The sequence below is a fragment of the Carassius carassius genome, chromosome 6, assembly GCF_963082965.1.
Source record: "Carassius carassius chromosome 6, fCarCar2.1, whole genome shotgun sequence".
NCBI lineage: Eukaryota > Metazoa > Chordata > Actinopteri > Cypriniformes > Cyprinidae > Carassius > Carassius carassius.
The window spans coordinates 8592004-8607143 of record NC_081760.1 but is presented as its reverse complement, the minus strand read 5'-3'; positions in this window follow the sequence as shown (position 1 = coordinate 8607143).

Genomic DNA, 15140 nt, shown 5'->3' with positions numbered 1-15140 from the left:
CATTACATATAAAAATGAAATAAAAAATTCTGTGTTTTCTGGAGCCATAAGACAGACTGAAAATCTTGACATCCGGAACGTTTCAGTCAACCGTTCTGCACCGGTTTCGCAACATCCTCTTCTCCCTCTTTCTCAAGCGGAACCTGTTTGTTCATTGATAAAATAAGCGTTCAAGCGTTGCGTTGGGTGGAACGCTTCCTTTTCAGCCAGCCGCTCTCTGTACACTGTCATCGGCTCCGCATTCCTTTACGCTGCTGTCAGTGTCCTCCGAATCAGCCTCGCTTCTCTCAGTACAGACGACCGTGAACCCATCACCATAGCAACACGTTACATATCTAGAAGTAATATTTATCCTTCCTAGCGAAGGGAAACCGAGGCTGTTTTTATCTTCTGTGGTGTAATGCCGATCAGTCACCACTAGAGTGCAGCAGTTAACAACACACAGAAGCGTGACGACGAGAGCGTCAAAAACCACATCCACCAAAAACACCAAATCGCTCTTGCAGATCGCGTCTGGTCGACGTAGATTGTCTATAAATGAGTTAAACGCTTCGTTTGAAAATAGTTTTGGCGTGAAAAAGGACAAGACAAGGTGGCTTTCTGTCTCTTAGAAGATAAATAAGAGTGGGAGGGAGACTTGGAGAGAGAAATGTATTGTAAAGAAGATGAGCTCACTGGTGCTGTGCTGAATGAGAAAAACCAAGAACAAAGCTTCGTGAGTGGGTAGAGGGAGAGAGAAAGACAAGAAGGAAATAAATGTGTATATAAATAAATAAATAAATAAATGTGCCTGTCTATAATGCACAACAAACACTTAATAATGCACACACGCTCACATTACATACAATAAAACTTGTGTCATCATCTACTCATCCTCCTGTCATTCTAAACCTGAATGATTTTCTTCTAACACAAAAGATGTCAGGCAAAATAGACTATAATGAAAATTCCAATCAAAAATAATTTCCTATTTTTTTATTATTATTATTATTATTATTATTATTATTATACCTTTACAACATGAATGGTGACTCAGGCTGTCATGCTCAGTATTTAAAGGAATAGATGACCCCAAAAATTGAAAATTTGCTGAAAATACCTAATGCCATCCAAAATGTAGATGAATTTCTTTCTTTTTCGGAACAGATTTGGAGAAATGTAGCAGTACATCGCTTGCTCAGCAATGGATCCTCTGCTGTGAATGGGTGCCGTCAGAATGAGAGTTCAAACAGTTGATAAAAACCTCACAATAATCCACAAGTAATCTGCACGACTCCAGTTCATCAGTTGATGTCTTGTGAAGTGAAAAGCTGCATGTTTGTGAGAAACAAATCCATCATTAAACCATCACTTTAAAACAACTTGAGTTAGGCCCACTTACAGTTGCTGTAATACAAAATATGTTCAAATGAAGAAAACACTCGGATGGCCTGAAATCTCCCTAAATCTTTCTCTTGAATATCATACAAGCCATATAAATTACTTTCATTGTGTATTTCTGTAATTTTTGCAGCTTGACCGCTCTAGTCCCCATTCACTTCCATTGTATAAAAAATATCAAAATAGGTAAAACATCCCCACTAAAACCTTAGAGATTCCTTTAATCCAAATACAGACTGGCCTTCCCCTATCTCTATTGTCTTACATGTTTCTCTCTCCCAGCCAGAGTCCTCTCGTCCACCTTGACTGTGTTCCACTTGCAAACACACAAATACTGTGGTCCCTCTCATGTACTGAATGATCTGTGAGACCCAGCCCTGGAGCGTTTTCCAAATACTATACTTCTGTCTAAGGGCAACTCTGTCTGTGGCTCTCTCTCTGCCACACACACAAAGTGAGACCCGAGGCTGGTTCTGTGAAATTACCTGCATCTCAGAAACGCCTCAGAGTGAACAAAAACCTATTTTTATCACTAGATTCTTCGTGAGCAAATGTCTGTACAAAAGACGGCTTCTCAGGCAGCATCACGTTTTCATATTTGATTATTTGATTTGTTTTTGTATTGATAAATTGCAAATATATATTGTTTAGTCAACATAAAAAAAGCAACTAAAATTAAGATATTACATATTTTAATTATTTTGATCTAATTAAATTATTATTATAATTATTTGTTTTTTGAAGAACCAGGATTCACACTTAAACCCTGGATATATGAGATTTTAAAAGTGCTATTCTCATGTAAAGTAATTAAATCTGCCTTTTAGTAATAACTATATATTTTTCTTTATTTAAAATATTTGATCAGGTAGATTGTGAGTAAAAATATCTTTAATCATAATCCAATAAAGCACAAAAAAATATAATATCCCATTTTACTCTAAAATAGATTATAGAACTAAAATGGGTTTTTGATAGTCATTTTATTATGACTTTTATCTGATTTAGCATTTGTGATACTTTGTAAATATATTTTCTCCATTGTGCTATCACCATATTTTTAGCTTTGCTCTTTTATGCTTAGATTCAGTTACACCACTTCCCATAAAGTATAGTTGCGACAAACTGCACTTTATCGATCTAAAAATCTTTTTATTTTTTATTTTAAATCTAAATTCTTTGTTCGAAAGTGCTTATTATTTTCAGGCCACTCAGCCATGTTCCATCCATCTGACACAAATGCTTCCTCTTCAACCTGGGTTGGACCAGCTGGCTGAGACAAACACACACACACACACACTCTCTCTCTCTCTCTCTCTCTCTCTCTCTCTCTCTCTCTCTCTCTCTCTCTCTCTCTCTCTTTGAGACAGTAAGCACTTATCAGAATGGACAGAAAATACTAAAGTTAGTTCAGGTTTTGCGTTCCCTAGACACTATCACTCTTTTACTCTCGATCTCTGCCTCTTCCTTTCTCTCTCTCTCTCTCTTACCCTCTATCTCTCTACCTTCATCTCCCGCAGGGTGTGCTGTCTGGGATGAGAGCTCTCACTGCAAGAACATTCTCTCCCTTTCTCTTTCTCACTCTCTCTCTCTCTCTCTCACACACACACACACACACACACACACACACACACGCACGCACACACGCACGCACGCACGCACGCACACACACACACACACACACACACACACACACAGGCATAGGACATGGACCTATATGCAATATTTTGAATAATGTATGGTGACCGCGGGAGCAGCTCAAGAGAATCATCCTGTCTTTAGTAGGGTAGTAAATTTAGCAAGTCTGATCTCATACGCTTTTGAGGCCACTGTACGATTCATGCTGACATTCGGATGGTGTCACCCGTTCACTGCAACTCTGAAATGAGACTGAAATAAAGATTCATCTTGAGAGCATTTATAGTCTTGATAAAAAGCGTTCTCATTCAGGAAATGCCGTAGATTTTGAGTGGAAAAGCAAAATAGGATATTATATATTATATATATATATATATATATATATATATATATATATATATATTATCTAAGATATCTTCAGTAAAACAACCATTTGTAGTTACCACATCTGTTTAGCACCTAATGATGCAAAAAAAAAAAAAAAAAATACCAACAACAAAACTACATAAAAAACCATATAAAAGATTGTCATATTTTGTGGTGCTTTTTTTTCTTTGTGATGCTTTTGTTTGGAGTCCCTATTCACTTTTGTTATAACTTAAAAATAAAAGTTAATTATTAACATCTATGAATCCATCAAGCAAATTTAACAGACACTGAAATTTCCATTGCACAAAAGCTTCTTATTGGAAAAAGTGTCTTTAGATTTTTATATTCTCTACATACTAAAGGCTGGAATTATTTACATGACATTGCACAGATTTTTGCCATGCTTTGCAGTCTGGATGAGACTAACCCTAACCTAACCTAACCTAACCTAACCTAACCTAACCTAACCTAACCCTAATCCTGTGCAGTGAATGGGTGCTGTCAGAATGAGAGCCCTAACAGCTGATAAAAACAACCACAAGTAATCCATACGACTCCAGTCCATCAATTAATGTCTTGTGAAGTGAAAAGGTGCATGTCTGTAAGAAACGCATCCATCATTAGGGCATTATAACTTTAAACTATCATGTATGGACCAAATAATCCATAATAACACTTCCGCTGGTGAAAAAGTCCATTCTCACATCATAATCCACCAATATGTTTGTTTAAAACTGTTTTGGAGTCGTGTGTATTATGAGGTTTTTATCAGCAGTTTGGACTCTTATTCTGACGGATTCACTGTACAAATGATGTAATACTAAATTTCTCTAAATCTGTTCCCATGAAAAAAAAAAATTAGTACAACATTTTTGGGAGAACTATTCCTTCAAGAACAAAAAACAGTTCAGTTCAGTGAAAGGTTCTCTGGGGAATTCAAATGGTTCTTTTATGGCATTGCTGTTAAAACTCCTTTTGGAACCTTCCTTTTTAAAGGGGTTATACAATGCTTTTTTTTTTTTTTTAAGATTATTATTTTGTGTATTTGTTGTAATAGAATATGATGACATGCTTTAATGTTCAAAAAACACATTCTTTTTCAAATACTGTACATTATTGTTGGTCCTCTATGCCCCGCCTCTCTTAAACGAGTAATTTCTACAAAGTTCAATTCAATTCAAGTTTATTTGTATAGTGCTTTTTACGATACAAATCATTGCAAAGCAAATTTACAGAAAATTAAGTTCCTCTTCAGGAACTCGAGCTGCGTCGAACAACGCTTTGGGGAATGCGCTTAGCGTGAGCGACTCTGAATATCGTGTGTAATCAGTCCAATGGAAGAGCGTGACGTCACAGGCGGGATGACGTAAGCGACCAGGAAGCTATAAAAGCACGTGCCGCGCAGCTGGCGTCAGCTTCGCGTCTTTCAGCAAGCGCTCTGTGTGTGAATGTCACTTGTTTGTCTTGTGAGTCTTATTTACTGTTGTCTGTCCAGTTAGAGCTCCAAGTCATGCCGAAGAGCAAGGCGAAATCTAAGCATTGTGATGGCGATTCCAAATCACGTTATAGGTTGTGTGTTCCTCCCTGCCCGCGATATATAACGGGTGGGGATATACACAGCTTGTACGTGGTTTGCCTGGGAGCGAAGCACGCTGAGTCGGCTCTCGAGGGGGGCGACTGTCCGCACTGTGAGCATATGTCGGTGCGGCTGCTTCATTCCCGGAGGGCCCTCTTAGAGGAGGGGGCCTTCGCCAGCATTCCCTGCGGTGCTGGTCCCGCTTCTGCCGAGGCAGAACGGCGGGTGCACTCGTGGGGTTCGCAAGTGGATTTGGTGGAGGGAATGGAGATGGGCCAGTCCCTATCTCCTTCCACTTCCGCCAGATCCGGCACCCAATCCCTGGAGTCGGAAGCACGCTCTGCGGTTACTTCCACCCAGGAAGAGGGATCGACGCTCTGCCTCTCTTCCTCCGAGGAGGTCGATGTGGAGTCGGTCGACAGGGATTCGCCACCCCATTCACCGCAATATGAGGAGCTCTTGGAGGTGGTTACTTGCGCGGTGGCCAAATTAAGCATTGAGTGGCCCACCGAAAAAACGGCCAAACTGCAGCGAAGCAAGCTCGATGAACGCTTCCTGCGCGCGAGTCAGCCACCTCCCAGCCGGGGCCTTCCATTCTTTCCCGACCTGCATGATGAGATCGCCAGGTCATGGAAACTCCCATTCTCAGCCCGCCTCTACATCCCCTCTACTACAGCAACGTAGTGGGGATGGGAGAGCATGGCTATAGAGCGATGCCCCGGGTGGAACAGACGCTCGCGAGCTATCTGTCCCCCAGCGCGGCATCATCTCTGAAGGCCCCGGCATTGCCCTCAAAGACACTCAGAACAACATCGGCTTTGGTGGGCAAAGGGTATGCGGCTACATGGCGGTGTTACAGGCGTACCAAGCCGACCTGCTTAAAAAGCTAGAAGAGGGAGAGGAGATCAAGTCCCATGATATCTCAGAACTAAGAAGGACCGCTGATCTCTCCCTCCGCGCCACCAAGGAGACCGCCCGAGCGATTGGGCGGTCCATGGCAGCTATGGTGGCCGTGGAGAGGCACTTATGGTTGACCCTGTCCGATATGAAAGAGCGGGACAGGGTCTGCCTCATGGATGCCCCGATTCAGCCGACTGGCCTGTTCGGCGACGCAGTCAATTCTGTTGTCGACAGGTTTCAGGAGGCCCGCAAACAAGCGGCGGCGTTCCATAAGTTCCTCCCTCGTCGCTCTCTCGGGGCATCTGGGCGGGAGATGCCCCAGCCACACCCTAGCTCCTCGTATCGCGAGGCCCAGAAACACTCTTGGCCGAGGTCTTCTAAGCCTAAACAAGATCTTAGGGCAGTTATAGAAGCTAAGAAGTCCTCGGCCAAGAAACCCTGATGCCAAAAGCCCAGGGTTTCAGAGGGCAGCCTCTGCTGGGATAGAGCGGCACACACCGCAGTACACAGTGCCCGTCTCGCCTCAGCGCCCTCTGGGGGCCGATCAGCGGTCCCCAGGGAGCACCGGTCTCAGTATCTTCCACCCGTGCGCGTAGCGGGAGCTCGAGAGACTGATTCCCTTAGTAGATTATTTAGCAGCATGGAAACTACTGCCAAATGTATCTCAATGGGTCCTGCACACAGTAGTAAAAGGCTACCGTATTCAGTTTGGCTCTGCGCTGCCAATATTCTACGGGGTCACCCCAACGATAGTCGGCCCCAGGCAGGGTCTGGTTATGGAATAGGAAGTGAAAACCCTATTAGAGAAGGAGGCCATCGAGATGGTCCCTCCTCAAGACAGGGAGTCCGGATTTTACAGCCGGTATTTCATAGTTCCAAAGAAGGATGGGGGGTTGCGTCCGATTATAGACTTGAGGGTCTTAAATCGTTCAGTTATGAGATTGAAGTTCAAAATGCTCACAATCAAGCATGTTGTAGCTAAGATTAGGCCCGAGGACTGGTTTGTCACAATAGATCTCAAAGATGCATACTTCCACATATCCATCCTTCCACAACACAGGAAGTTTCTGAGGTTCGTTTTCGGGGGCAAAGCTTACCAATATCGAGTACTTCCCTTCGGCCTTGCACTTTCACCCCGCACGTTCACAAAATGTGTAGACGCGGCTCTGGTCCCCCTGTGCATGCAGGGCATCCGCATTCTCAACTATATCGACGATTGGTTGATTTTAGCTCAGTCAGAGCAGGTTGCGGCTCGGCATCGAGATATCGTTCTCGCACATATGGGGGAGCTGGGTTTGAGACTGAACGCCAAGAAGAGTGTACTTTCTCCGGTTCCGAGAACCACCTATCTAGGCGTAGTATGGGATTCGACCGCGATGCAGGCACGATTGTCCCCTGCTCATATCGAGTCGATCCTCATCTCAGTCGAGAGAGTCAAAGAAGGCCAGTAACTCACTGTCAAACAATTTCAGAGATTGTTGGGTCTGATGGCAGCTGCGTCCAACGTGATACCTCTTGGCCTGCTGTACATGAGACCCCTACAGTAGTGGCTCAAGACCAAGGGATTTTCCCCGAGGGGCAATCTACTTCGCACTATCAAGGTCACGCGGCACTGCCTCCGTGCCTTTGACATGTGGAAGAAACCTTGGTTCTTGAATCAGGGCCCGGTGCTGGGAGCTCCTTGTAGCCGTGTAAAACTAGCGACGGACGCATCTCTCACCGGCTGGGGTGCAGTCATGAGTGGCCACCCTGCCCGTGGTCTGTGGAGCGGTCGCCATCTAACATGGCATATCAATTGTCTAGAAATGCTAGCAGTTTATTGTGCACTGAAGCACTTCCTCCCAGACCTAAGGGGTCACCATGTGTTGGTGCGCACCGACAACACATCGGTGGTCTCTTACATCAACCACCAGGGAGGTCTGCGTTCGCGCCCTTTGTACAAGCTGGCGCACCAGATCCTGGTGTGGTCCCAGACCAAACTCCTCTCATTAAGAGCAGTATATATTCCTGGGAAATTAAATATGGGAGCAGACATACTGTCGAGGCAGGGGCCGAGGCCCGGGGAATGGAGGCTTCACCCAGAGGTGGTGAAGCAGATATGGAGAGTGTTTGGCAGGGCTCAAGTAGACCTTTTTGCGACTCAAGAGACATCACAATGTCCCCTTTGGTTCTCTCTAGTTCATCCAGCTCCTCTGGATCTGTACGCCTTTCCCCCTATTGCTCTGTTCCCGGGAGTTCTGGCGAGAGTACGCTGGGATGGGGTCCATCTGTTATTAGTAGCCCCGTTCTGGCCGGGCCGAGTATGGTTCGCAGACCTGGTCTCACTCCTCGATGGCTCTCCATGGGAGATACCAATCAGGACAGACCTACTCTCACAGGTGTAGGGCACGATAATTCACCCTCGCCCGGAGTTGTGGAAGCTGTGGGTGTGGCCCCTGAGGGGGTACAACTATTAGCAGCTGGTCTCTCAACCGAGGTTGTTGAGCCCCTCCTCCAATCCAGAGCTCCCTCAACGAGGAAACTGTATGCCCTGAGGTGGAAACTTTTCACCTCATGGTGCAGAGACCGCCAGCTAGACCCAGCAAACTGCCCAGTCGGTACAGTTCTGGAGTTTCTACAGGCCAGGCTCTCTGCATGGTTGACCCACTCCACGCTGAAGGTTTACGTGGCGGCCATTTCGGCCTACCACGCCCTTCTCGATGGCCAGTCTTTGGGAAGATACCCCCTAGTTACACGTTTCCTCCGAGGTGCGCTGAGGCTGAGACCTCCAGTACGGTCCCGTATTCCCCCGTGGGACTTGGTTGTGGTGTTAGAGGCAATGTGCAAACCCCCGTTTGAACCCATTTAAGATATTTCAGACAGACATCTTACACTTAACCTCCTTTCTATTGGCTATCACCTCTCTGTGGAGAGTAGGAGATATTCAGGCCCTCTCTGTGGCCCCCACTTATCTTGAGTTTGCACCTGGCATGCCCAGAGAGTTCATATACCCTCGAGCGGGATATGTTCCTAAGGTTCCCTCTGTTACACCACGACCTGTAGTGCTGCAGGCTTTCTGTCCTCCTCCCTTTCAGGGGCCCGACCAAGCGAAGCTAAATTGTATGTATCCAGTTCGAGCGCTGTCGTGGGGTATCTCTACTTGGGGTATGGCGGCCTCCAAGGCCTTCCTAGCAGGTGTATCCATGCTGGACATCTGCAATGCTGCGTGGTGGTCCACGCCTTCTACGTTTGTTAAATTCTATGGCCTAGACATGCCAGTCACTCCAGGCGCTTCTGTCCTCTCGTCCTAAGCTGTGCTCTTCGGATACACACTAGGCAGGGGTTTGGTAGTCTGGCGGCGTTGGTACTCGTTCCCCAAAGCGTTGTTCGACGCAGCTCGAGTTCCTGAAGAGGAACGTCTCTAGGTTACGTATGTAACCCTAGTTCCTCGAGGGAACGAGACGCTGCGTCTCGGAGCCATACCCCCTGACGCCAGCTGCGCGGCACGTGCTTTTATAGCTTCCTGGTCGCTTACGTCAACCCGCCTGTGACGTCACGCTCTTCCATTGGACTGATTACACACGATATTCAGAGTCGCTCATGCTAAGCGCGTTCCCCAAAGCGTTGTTCGACGCAGCGTCTCGTTCCCTCGAGGAACTAGGGTTACATACGTAACCTAGAGACATTTCTTCAATATTTAGTAGTAGCTTATCAGTGGTGACTGTCAGTTTATGTGCATATGACAGGAATTTTCAGAAAAATTAATACAAGACATGATCAACCAGACGATGAACACTATTAATATCAATTATTATATGATGCAATCACACTTGTAGCAACAAAGTCCCTCCTTCTGACCAGCACAGTCTGCTCCGATTGGCCAACTGACCCAGTGCATTGTGATTGGCCGAACACAGCAAGCACTCGTTGTAAATATAACGGAAATATAAATATTTCCACATAGTGACATAGACGTGGGGGCGTGTTTGAATGAGCCATTTTATGGGCGTGACAGAGTTTTAACTTTGATAAAGAATATCTCTTTAGATTTGAGACTTTAGTCTTTGCAACTTTACAGATCTTCATTATGCACCAAGAGCTTGTAACACTCCAAAGAGAAAGGAAAATTTTTAAATCGCATCATATAACCCCTTTAAGAGAGCCACATGGAGATTCTGTTCATGCCTTTTTTGGCTTTTTTTGAAGACCCCCCCCCCCCCCCCCCCACACACACACACGAGGGTGAGTAAACAATGACACCATTACATTTTTTTAGTGACCTATCTCTTCAATCTAATGAGGTTTTTATGATTTTAGGTTTAATGACTGGAAAGGGGACAATTCAGTGTGAAATGATCTATGAAATAAGATGTTGTTTTCAGTAAACACGAACGATCATATAATCAACGACTTTTAGGATGCTGACACTGAAAATTCATTGCTGATTAGATGAAGACAAGAGGGCTGAAGTCCCCCTAAATAGAGTCTTTAATTGTCTATATGATGTATTATCAAACAAAGGCCCTTCTGCAAATTCAGGTGCCCTTATTAGAGCAGAAATTCCCAGATTAGTAGCAATCACAAAGGCGCACATATTAGGCTGTGCAAACCCTCATGATGTTTAATCTGTTTTAATGAAATTCAAGTCCAACTGGCTGGAATTAGGAACCCTGCTTCTGGAATAATTAGAGCATACTTTGGGAGAAGAGGACATGGTCATTGATGGATGTGCTGTGCAGCAAAATCAATTGTCTATTCTGATTTGCCTATTAAGACTACCTGATGGACAGAAGAAAAAAAAAACGCATGATATCAGGGACTGAGGAAGGATTTGAAAAGCAGAGGGGAGACACATCAAAGCATGGATCTTTGAAAAGTAATGATTATCTCCCAAAACCACTGACAATGAATATTCTTTGTTTCTAAAAGTGAGGGGGACATGTCTCCTCTAGTTATGATGAATGCCAGGCTCCGGCCAAAGCCTGCAATCTGGAGGAAACAGGAAAAAACTCTGCTATATTCGGAAGATTTCCCCTCATAGATGTAGACGGGGAGCTGCATGGCTGATTTGCATATCTTTTTGCCTTTTTTGCTTCTCATTTGATATGAATGGTAGACATCAGAATGTTTTTGAAATGAGATTGGGAAATTCAGCCAAACAGCTGGTCCTGGGGAGATGCTGGTGATACTCAGCATGAAACATTTAGGAAGGAAGACAACTTTTCAAATTATGTTCTCTGTAGGAGCCGTGACGCAGCATGTTTTGCACGTGCTCACTGGGACACAGGTTGAAGTTTACCTTGTGCCGTGTCCTTATCGAAATCCCACCGGCTCTCCCTCTGTGCTCATGTCTGCTCATTTTAGTTCCTGCATATTAAAGAAAATAATGGATCGGTAGCCTGGGATTGTGATGATAAGGATTTAATGACAGAAACACACAAATCTCTAAAAGTCTCATTTAAAACAAAGATGCTCAGAAATCTCAGAATCTAAAAATGCAATCTCAATCTTTATATAATTTGTTCTGTATTCATGTTTTTGAAAAACCTGAGTAAATGCTATTTTCCAGACATTTTGCTTTAATGACTGTGAAATTGCAAGCAGCACACCTGCTAATAGCTAAACAGAAAATGAATAACATTTTACAAAATAAAAAAGTATTTCTATATCATAAACTAACCTCGCAAAAGGTCAAATGATTTGTCATTTCTTGTCCCTTGACAACAAAATGGACTCTCATGTAATGTTTGTTTGATAGGTTTTGTCAATTTTTTTTATAATACTTTAAAAAAATCTATGCAGCAGTAACTATGCAACTAATGGCTAGTAAATGAACCAGAGTTAGTTTGTAGGCTAATAGACAAGACACAAATGTTCATGACACTGCATAATGTCTGAAATCAGTGTATGAGAACTTACGTGTGTACCTTTCATAAATATATTCATGAAGCCTTAGATGGAAGCATGCATGTGTAGGAATTTTTGTGTCTTCCATAAATATATAATTATGTGTCAGAGCGTGTGTGTTCATGTATGTGCTTCTGGAGAAGAGAGTCCATCATAAATATGTGAACATATGTCTAAAATGAGTGTGCTTGGCATGATAAATTATGTACTTAGTGCGTGTCAAATTGAATAAATTTCACTTTGTTAACAGTTCATGACCTGTGTATCAGTTTTATATGTGTGCGTGAGTTTGTTAATGGGATTTAAAATTAGACTGCAAGAAGTCAAAAGAGAATCTCACAAGATGTTTTATTGTAGTCCGTTAAGTAAATGTGTGTGAACATTTGTCAGCTAGCGTGAGACCGAAAATGACATGATCGGGTGCTCATTACAGGGAAAGAAAAGAGAGAGAGAGAAGAGAGAATTTTTTTTTGATCAAATTTAATCAGCCACTATTCCCATTAAATTATTTTAACTTGTTGGAGATGTGGCCTGGCGGGTAGTAATGCCTTATAATGTGTGGGTGATGTGACAATGAATCAATCTTAGGTCACGTCTTGACCCTCTGCAGTGTACAATCAAATTTACTGCAAATGTATATATATTTTGCAGTTGTTCTGGCTTGTATCATAATGCCATAGCTTGGAGTCTAACTGCTGTCACAACTGCAGCAAAGGCTCATTTTATTTATATATATACTAACTAGCTGCACAGATGCTGTTTTCTCAGAGTGGTGGGGATCCAAGCATGCACTGGAGCATGAATAAATAATACAGTTGCATTTTTTTGACCGTTTGCCAGTTTTATTTGCATAGTTGTTGTGTTCAGTAACTTGTTCTCTGTTGATGTAGTGCTGAGTTTGTTCCTCTATTAAACAGATCAACTGATAGTTTACCATTTCATGTTTCATCTACAAGTCTGTGTGTGGCAAGGATTTCATGAGTGTTGTTTTGTTTCATGAATGCTCATGTGACATTGGCATTAAGTGCTTTCCTTTTATGGAAATGTTATGTTAAGTGAATATGTTTAATAAAAATTAGATTTCTATTCTACAATGGTGGGTTGTTTTGGATTGGCAGCGTTCATTCTTCTGGTTAGCGACAGAAGAAGCCTGCTGGTCTCTACACCCTCTTCCAACTGCCATCAAGTTGCATATTACTCCCACAGATTCTCAGGCTCTTTGTTTTTTCCATCTGAATGTCTCCAAAAGCCCAAAGTAATCCCAAACCCCTTAATATATGTTTAATGAGTTAGCAAGACTGGAAAATCTCTAACTATAGTACAGTAATTGCCCACTGCCAATTAAAGGAGGACAGGCTCCCCTCGGGTTTGATTCCTCACCAGGTTTCTACTCGTTGCGCTTCTCTGTGGGAATCATTCCTCCCACAGGTCGCTTAAAGGTACCCTATGGCATTCTCTGAGGGTTTCAGACCCAGCATTCTGTGAAGTTGCTCTCTGACAAGATCCATTTGATGATGCATCGCAGTAGGACAAAATTTAATAATGCATGCAGCTGAATTGTTTGAAACTGTCAGTGTAAGTTGTTGTATAGGACTAGACATCCAGCTGACAGGGTGAAAGATCTATGATGGAGATGGGAAGCTACTCATCTAGCAAAATAGTACTGGAGAATAACTAACTAAAGGCGGCGTCCAACTGGCTGTCTTGGAATAACTCGATTTATGAGAGGGAATGTCAGACATCCAAAATTTTTTCACTGAAATCTCACCCTGTTGTGTCGGAGATAACTAAACGAGTGCCTCTGACATTTATGTCCATTCCCCTGTCGCACAGAGCTTACCAAAATGTGAATGGGAGCATGGCATGAGCATAAACAACTGTAATTCATGGAGTAACTTTACCCAGTAAATGTGTGTGATTATGTATTTCTCCCTTCGGGGTTTATGCACAGCTTCAGCGAGAATATGATTTACATTTAATCAACAGACTGTTCTGCCTCAACTTTCTTATTTTATTGGTCATTTAAATAAAGAAAATATCCCAGAAAAACACTCTGTGGATAACAAATGTGTGACGCTAACAATGGAGGACAGGAGGCAGATGCAAGTAAAGGTAGTTTATTGACAGGAGTTGTGATGGATGAATGCTGGTGAGTGACGCAGGAACCACGATGGCAGCACAGACAGGTGGGTAGGTGAGTTGAGTGCGTTGGTAGAGATGACGGTGGTGGTAGATCGGTGATCCGTGGTGATAATCCGTGAGTGACTGTGATAATCCAATGTAGACCGAACAGGAAACAGGGCAAGGACAGGAACACAGGAGCACGAACAGACATCAACACATGGACCTCAAACAACGATCTGACAAACAGGAGACGAAAGACAGGGCGTTATATAGGCGGTTGGAATGAGATGCACCTGCCGCTGATCAGGCGATCAGTGGCCACACCCACATGAACCAATCAACATGACATAACATGACTACAGCTGGAGACGGTGCGTTCACGAACCGTGACAGTACCCCTCCTCCTAAGGACGCCTCCTGGCGTCCCCAGAATCTCTTACCTGTCGATTGTAATCATCGATAAGGGAGTGATCCAGGATGTCCCTGGCAGGTACCCAACTTCTCTCCTCCGGACCGTAACCCTCCCAGTCCACCAAGTACTGAAATCCGCGTCCCCTCCTTCTAGAGTCCAGAATACGATTTACCAAATAGGTGGTCTCCCCATCTATGAGACGCGGCGGGGGAGGGACCGGGGTAGGCGGATTAATGGGAGAATGAAATACGGGCTTAATTTTGGACACATGAAAGGCGGGATGAATTCTCCTGTACGTAGGAGGGAGTTTAAGGCGGACTGCCACCGGACTAATGATTTTGGTGACAGTAAACGGGCCAATAAATTTGGGAGCCAATTTATTAGATAAGGACCGGAGAGGAATATTCTTGGTTGAAAGCCACACCTTTTGACCCACGACGTATACGGGAGGCCTAGACCGGTGGCGATCGGCCTTGGCCTTGGTGCGCGCCCCCACTTGGAGTAGAGTCTCACGGGCTCTGGTCCAAGTGCGGTGGCACCTCTGGACGAAGGCGTGAGCGGAGGGGACCGCAACTTCGGATTCCATACTAGGAAAAATAGGTGGCTGGTAACCTACACTACACTCAAAAGGAGATAGGCCCGTAGCTGATACTGGTAAGGTATTGTGGGCGTACTCCACCATAGACAATTGTTGGCTCCAGGAGGAAGGATTCTTGGAGACCAAACATCGCAACACCCTTTCCAAATCTTGGTTGGCTCTCTCGGTTTGACCATTGCTCTGGGGGTGAAACCCTGAGGACAGACTTACAGTCGCTCCCAGTAGTCTACAGAATTCTTGCCAAAATTTAGCCACAA